We start from the raw sequence: 7892 nt of genomic DNA on the forward strand, positions 1-7892 counted from the left end.
AAAGCAATCTTCAGAAGCATTTTCTTGTGAATTTCACTCAATTGTGCTTTTAGTACCAGCAGTACCACCTGATACCTCCATAACAGTGAAGGTGATAAAAGAATCAAAAGGCCATTTCATTAAGATATCCCCAGTTCAAAAACAGCAAGCAGGTTTCTGATGATGTTACTTTGCACACACAAGGAACAGAATAAAGCTCTTATACCAGCTCATATTCAACAATCCAAAGTCAAGATGAGTAATCTCCAAAACTGAAGTAGCACAGAACTAAGATCTGCTTAAAAGGGTGATCCAAGCAAGGCAAAATACATAGTAGTAAAAGCTAAACTAACATATATTAAAAGAAACAATTCAAACTAATTTAGAATTCAAAAGGCAAAAAAATTGCTGTGCAAAGGCACAGGCATAATTGTGCAGAGCCTACTAAAGACTTCCACTCAACATGCAGAAGTAGGCAAGATCTGAAATGACTGCATGATGACTAAAACAGACAATGCAAAATATCATTATACACTTCAGTGTCATATCCTTAAAAAAATACTGTATTCATTGCTGAACATTCTGGAAGAGAGGAAATAAACCAGTTCAGGGTCTAGTCACAGGAACACCTGCGGAACAGAAGCAACTTAAATCTGAGATTAATAGTATTTGAGAGTTGAACAATGATGACACTAAAATATTTAAGTTAAAGGAAGCTCAAAAATAACTGATTAAAAATTTGTGTGGATATAAACCATTGTTTTATTTTATGTTCCCTCCTGTGTCCCCCCCATCTTAACCTTTCAATGCGTAAACCAGGTTTTTAACCAGAGCCAGAATAAAAAGAATCTTCCCATCAATGGCCAGTCATCCTACAAGAAACATGAAAGAACTGCCCTTCCTTTGAAACACCGTATATTAAACAACATCGAGATAAAGTACTGGAGTTAACTAATATTACTGAAGACAGTGAGAAAAGATGACAAGCATTTATGGTTCTACCCTGGGTCTTCAAAGCCTGGAGTTTTGCTCTACTCCATTTTCAGACTCATCTGCTTAGTCGAACCTCTGAACCAGAACTTCCAACACTTAAAAATGAGAGCATTTCTAGCATCTCTCAGGTTTTGGGTGAGAGTTTGGTAGTGGTGTGTGGAGTTTTTTTGTTTGTTTGTTTTTTTCTTCTTGTTGGGGTTTTTGTTTGTTGTTGTTGTTTGGTTTTGTTTGTTTGTTTGTTTTAAGAATGTCAAATCAGCAACTGAAGGCTTCACAGCTGCAGGAACATCCAGAAACTGAAGTTTTCATATCTAAAAAGCTTCTTTCACTTTTGGGTCCTAAAAAGCTACTAAGGATAAACTGGCAGTATTTTGGTCTAAAGTCTACAAAGACCAGGTGAAACAGCTGATATGCAACTGCCTACTCATTACTGAAAGTTAAGCTTTAAACTCAGACATCACCACTGCAAATTATGTCTGTGCAGATGTACATTTAAGCATATATTCAGCCCCCAAATGCACCCTCTGATTTCCAATATTAAAATATAAACAGCTTTCCATCTAGGAAAGATCTCCAGTCTAGACTTTGACAGCAGTTAAGATGCAGATTATGTTCTAGTGATATGTAAATTCATTAAAAATATTAATCTTTGGGGAGAATTTAAATTACTTCAAATCTTGAATTTATATTTTAAAACTAAATACAAAGTATCAAAAGTAAATTAGCAGAGTCTCATTTTCTTTTCTGAATGCAACTGAAGTTTTATTGTGCAACACACGTAATCTTCCTGAAAATTTAAGGTCAAAGTTATCACTAAATATGTGAAGCCATATTCATAATTGTTTTTCTCTTTTGCATTATCTTTGTTGAGTGTAGGAAGTCCTCAAAAACCTCATGCATTGTTTCTAAACAGCTTAATTTTTCAGAAGGTCATCAAATGAATCCTCAAGCAACTTCTGTGATGCCTGCCAGGCACGTCTGGCTTTCCAGACAAATACATTATGACACCAGATCTGCTCTTCAGATTAACAAAGTTAGGTGATGAGGAACTGCACAAACCTCTGTGCTGAGTAATGATCAGATAGATTGAATTAACTTCAATTACAATCACTTTTGAGCTCAAAGTAATTTACAAATGAAAACTGCCCTATAAGCTTTAAACCCATCATCACAACCATTCCTCAGATTAAACACCACTTGTACAATACCGTTCTGCTCTATTATTTACTAGCTAGTTTCCTAATGAGAAGCTAGCTTCTGGTTTGTGTGAACGCATTCCATCTAACTCAGAAGACTCCTCAGCTTCAGCAAAATACAACCAGCATTTAGAAGTCTTGTTTCTGTCTGCACAGTACTATCTTCTGTGTAAATGCCTACAAGTACCACACTAATACCAAAGCACTATCAGTTAATGGAAAAGTCCAGAGCTGAAGTTCCACTGAATGTACATACAAAAGCAGAAAAACAGGCATTTTAAGAACATCCGCATCTCCATTTTCTGCAGTCTGTCCAATTCCCAAAGTTCATTAAAGAAATAAGAATTGGACTTTCAGTTTGAGATACAGCGTGTTTGCAATGATGCCACAATAATCTGAAGATGAACCAGGTTACAATGATATTAACAAACAGGCATAGATACCATAGACATGTTCATTATACCCACTGGCCTACTGAAACAACCTGTCTTTCACCAAAGGATTTGATCAAGAATTCAAAACAGAAGATGCTTGTCTTTCCTCCCCTGAGATTCTTCATTACTGAAATTCAAATCCTCAAACTATTTTATTCCCTGAAGGAATATAATCTCTGCCACAGTGAGTTAAATTCTTCATGTTACAATCACTTCAACTTTTAGGAGCTAAGTGAAGGAACAAGACTTAGAACAAATCAACTGACAGTACAGTAAACCAAAGTTTACTTGAAGATCTGGAGTTCTGTATTAATGAACACTGTCTTAGCCTGGAAAACTCAGGTCTCATTCAAGGTTATGAAAAGTCTGTTTAAAAGCTTCATAACATACAAGTCCGCAATGCCTTGCTTTCAGTTTCACTTGTGCATACATGTCCATTGTCAGCTATGCAAGAGAAAAAAAAAAAAAAAAAAAAAAAAAGACCACCCATTTCCAGGGTGCTCAGTAAGCAGATAAGCAGATCACCATAACAAGTCCCCTGACAGCTCCCAGGAACAGTTTTTGACTGAGGCAGGGGCTCGATGAAACGTCAGGATGGCAAGAGCATTACTGTGCTGTACACACAGAGCACTACAGCAGACCCACTGCTTCTGGCACTCCCTGTAGCACCAGGCCAGCTGCACAGATGCAGCACACTACTGAGCACTGCCAGCAGCCCCAGCCCTTGCTTCCTAGTCCTGTGAATGCCAAAAAAGGACAAGGGGCCCTGAAAAACAGCAGATCATATCACCTGTGTGCAAGACCCTGATTCCACATATACTCAAATAAACAAACCTGTCCTCAGAAACTGGAGCACATGATATGCAAGGCCTGTCACAAAATACAGGAAAAGTAGAGGGAAGTAAGACTGTTAGTATATACTGCTCCTATAGGAGTGAGCCACACAAACAGGAAATACAGGTATCAGTAGCCTATTCCAAGCACTTACATCAATGTCTCAGGTACCTGAAAACCTGAGTAACCCAAAATTTTGGCTGGTATACAGGCAATAAAGTCATTCAAGCTTATGTAGATTTCAAGTTTTATTTTGCCCTAAGAATTAAGGTAATGTCTGCATTTCCAAGAGACTGGAAGCCATTTAGCTCGCTTCAATACAAGCAGTGTCTTTCTTGTTCTTTAAGGAGTTTCCCATTGTAAAATGGGTACAGTAGTAAAGCTACTAACTAACAAGCTACTAACAAGCTACTAACAAGCTACTAACAAGCTACTAACAAGCTACTAACAAGCTACTAACAAGCTACTAACAAGCTACTAACAAGCTACTAACAAGCTACTAACAAGCTACTAACAAGCTACTAACAAGCTACTAACAAGCTACTAACAAGCTACTAACAAGCTACTAACAAGCTACTAACAAGCTACTAACAAGCTACTAACAAGCTACTAACAAGCTACTAACAAGCTACTAACAAGCTACTAACAAGCTACTAACAAGCTACTAACAAGCTACTAACAAGCTACTAACAAGCTACTAACAAGCTACTAACAAGCTACTAACAAGCTACTAACAAGCTACTAACAAGCTACTAACAAGCTACTAACAAGCTACTAACAAGCTACTAACAAGCTACTAACAAGCTACTAACAAGCTACTAACAAGCTACTAACAAGCTACTAACAAGCTACTAACAAGCTACTAACAAGCTACTAACAAGCTACTAACAAGCTACTAACAAGCTACTAACAAGCTACTAACAAGCTACTAACAAGCTACTAACAAGCTACTAACAAGCTACTAACAAGCTACTAACAAGCTACTAACAAGCTACTAACAAGCTACTAACAAGCTACTAACAAGCTACTAACAAGCTACTAACAAGCTACTAACAAGCTACTAACAAGCTACTAACAAGCTACTAACAAGCTACTAACAAGCTACTAACAAGCTACTAACAAGCTACTAACAAGCTACTAACAAGCTACTAACAAGCTACTAACAAGCTACTAACAAGCAAGCTCATCAGAAACTACCTACGACTGTATGCAGCCTTAGGCCTTAGTTCTTCTCTCAAGTTTTATTTCATGATCAAAATGAAAATAATCAGGCACTATCTCCTGCCTGATTAATGTAACTTCTAAGAGCAGACACTGAAATTCCAACAGAGGAGGTGAGCGGAGGAAAGTAGTTGTCATACCTTGCACACCCAGTGCCCACTTCTCTTACCTTCCTCAAAGGAGTTAAAACATGAAATTTAAGTATATCTCAATAGGGCTTCAAACACAAATGGACATGCACAAAATTGCAGTGTGCTTGGAGACAAACTCTGGAAGATGCTGCATATTATTACTATACCACAGTCATTTGAAAAAAAAGGCTTGTGTTTTCTTCTGCAATCAAATTGGAAACATTTTGTATTAAATACTGAAAGTCTCACAAATACTGGCTGTGCAAGTCCCTTAGACATTCTATGTGGAGTTGATAGAATACATTTTATATGCAGATAGATAAATATATATGAATACTAAACACAAGACAATACTTTCAGTTGTAGTTACTAGATCTTTCAGGCAGTTTCTTAGTTTTCCTTGAAAACAGTCGTCATTCACCTCCTGTATCTCCTATCTCTATCATTTACACGGGACATATCTACAAGCAGGGGGGAAGCAAAGGCCTCATTTTGGGTGATACCAGCAGGCACCGAGAGAAGCGACATGTTGAACTCCAGAAACCCAAAAAGTGCTGTTTCCCTGAGGCAGGAAGCAAGAGTTGCCGGTCCCCTGGTTGAATCTCTGGGTCCCCCTGCCAGCGGCCAGCAGCACAGCACGCCCCAGCCGCCGCTCCGCGCCCGGGAGCCAGCACAAGGCCACTGCGCTGCCATCCGCCGTCCCCCCGCCATGTGCCCAGCCACTGCCCGCTCGGCACCCGCCCCCCCGCACCCCGCGTCCCTCACCGCGGCCGGACACACACACAGGCACACCCCGCTCTCCCCTGAGCGGCTTTCCGGCCTCGCCGCCCTCTCCTGCCCCGGCAGCGCCCCGCCGGCCCCGCTCCGTCCCCACGTGTTGCCGGGCAGACCCGCCTCCCCTCAGCGCCGGCCCGAGCCGAGCGGCCCGGCCTAGCCCGGCCCGGACCCTCGGGAGGGAGAGGGCGCGGGAGAGGGGCTGCGGGCAGCGCTCCCCGCCCAAGGACCGGATGAGCAGCGGCGCTGCCGCCCCGCGGGCCGCGAGGGAGAGGCTGGAGCGGTGCGGGCACCGCCGGCCCCCCGCGCCCCGGCGGCTGAAGGACCCCGTTAGGCCGGGCCGGCACCCGCGGCCTCCCCGCGCGGGAGCGGGGGCCAGGGGCTCCCCGGCCGCTGTCCCCCACCCGTGCCCCCCAGCCCCGGGGCGGCCGGCGGCGCCCCGCCCGGTACCTGCGCGGGCCGGGGCTGGCGGTGACTCAGGAGCGAGGAGGAGGCGCCGCGCGGCTGGCGGTAAAAAGACCCGAGCTCCCGCCGCTCGCGCTCATATAGAATTAACGTCACCACGTAACCCCCCCTCCCTCCTCTCCCTCCGCTCTCTCCCCTCCCCCGCGAGCCCTGGGTCTCCTGGCAACGCGCGCGCGCCCTCCCGCTCGCGCCGGCCGACCCGCCTCGGGCGCGCGCCGGCCGTTGGCTGAGGCGGTTGGGGCTTGTCCGGCGGGCGCCCTTCCCCCGCGCGCCCGCTGCCGCGCGCCGGGCGGGCCGGGCCTCGCGCAGGGGAGGCCCGGGCGTGTCGTCCCCCGGGACGTGTGTCCTCTCACGTACCTCGGGCCGGCTCCTCGTCCCCGCCGCGGGCCCAGGGGAGCGGTGCCCCGCGCCTGGGCGGCACCTCGCCCGCAAACCCACCAGGAGCTGGGGGCCGCCCGGCCTGGGATGTTGTGTGGCACCCAGAGCTGTGCCGCAGTCGGTGGGTCACTGTGTCCGCTCCTGCCCGGCGGGAGGGTGGCCGAGGTGGACCTGCCAGGGAGCCGGGATGTGATGCTACCCTGACCACCTCCGTGCTGCTTTAAACATGAACTGGGAGGGCCTCTGAAGGCACCAGAGCAAAAATAGCAGCAGCCCGTCAAGTAGGTACAGATTTACTCAAAGAGGTAAACCCTATTCACAAAGGCTACAGGTACCATAAAACCACAGTCAGCACTAGCTTACCGTAAAAGTCCAGGCTCAAAACCATGGTGGGTCAAGCGCTGTTTCATCAGTTTCGATTGCTCCTGCCTTGGCCCGGGACAGCCAGCCGGCAGCAACAGCTTCAGCCCTCCCATTTCAACTTGCCGTGCTTGCCTGCCAGAGACCTAAGCAGGCTGCTTTCTGCAAGCGCCTCTCAAGCCTAACGGCAAGCTCCAAGTGAAGCCTTTCCCAAAACCGATTACTTCCCAGGGCTTCTCTCCCGCGCACGTGGTCTTGAGTAATAGCATGGAGCACACTTGGGGAAGACATCTGTGATCTACACTGAACTTATAGAAACATAAGTCTTTGGGACTTTTAGCTTCTCTTGTCTGGAATAAGCTGATGATTTCAAACATTATTAAAGGCAGGAGGGATGGACAGACACACGGTGCAATGGCATAAGAGCTGTTTACTGAGGATAAATCACCAGATATTTCTGTGTTCTTTGCATTTTACTACATTCTTGCATCTGCTTGTCTAAAGCAATCTGCAGTCTAAATGTAGCTATTTAAATAATAGAAATTACAACAGAAAGCAAAAAATTTGCCTAGCATCTGCAACACAATCTATGTTAAGAACAAGCAAAAGAAAAAGGATTCTGTTCTTCACTGTACAGGGCCACACCAGTTCCAGTGTACAGCAATAAAGTCTCAGCCCCCATAAGCAGATGTCTTTCTGGTAAAGAAATCCCACCTGCAAGACAGAGGTTTATGCAGGGAACTTAAGGATGTCCTGTTCCCCGGTACATTGAATTTTGGGATGCAGGCTTTTTCATAACATGCAATTTAAAATAGCTGGAAACTGCAGTAGTGAAAGGAGGCAAAAGGATGCAGGCAAAGGTTGCACAGCGTAGTCCAAGTGACAAGAATTAGGGAAAGAGATGGTGACATTATGTGATTTTAAAATCTGTAGCCCTCTTGCAACCCTCAGATTTTAAAATTGTACTAGATGCTAATTATTTATTTATCTGAGATGTGCCATGCTTGGGCATATGAACAGAGCTGTGCAGATAAAAATGAGCAATCGATTGGTATTTCTTGCAACACCAATTATATGCTATTGCAGACATTCCCTTTATTCAATCAGCTAAAGTGGCAATCATTTGT

At 45.0% G+C, this 7892-nt stretch overlaps 1 protein-coding gene across 10 annotated transcripts in view; it reads right to left on the bottom strand.

The window, feature by feature from the left end:
* NAP1L1 (nucleosome assembly protein 1 like 1) overlaps positions 1-7006 on the bottom strand; it is a 37514-nt gene extending 30508 nt beyond the window's left edge. The window contains exon 1 of one of the 10 annotated variants that reach the window (XM_005510239.4): positions 6769-7006. The gene's annotated coding sequence lies outside the window, so the exon portion shown is untranslated. Of the gene's footprint in view, positions 1-5553; positions 5647-6012; positions 6205-6384; positions 6459-6768 lie in introns of those variants that run through there. The other 9 variants (XM_065040879.1, XM_065040846.1, XM_065040889.1 and 6 more) reach the window with 9 other exon arrangements.
* Positions 7007-7892: the final 886 nt, after the last annotated feature.

This window comes from Columba livia, chromosome 1, assembly GCF_036013475.1.
Source record: "Columba livia isolate bColLiv1 breed racing homer chromosome 1, bColLiv1.pat.W.v2, whole genome shotgun sequence".
Taxonomy (NCBI): domain Eukaryota; kingdom Metazoa; phylum Chordata; class Aves; order Columbiformes; family Columbidae; genus Columba; species Columba livia.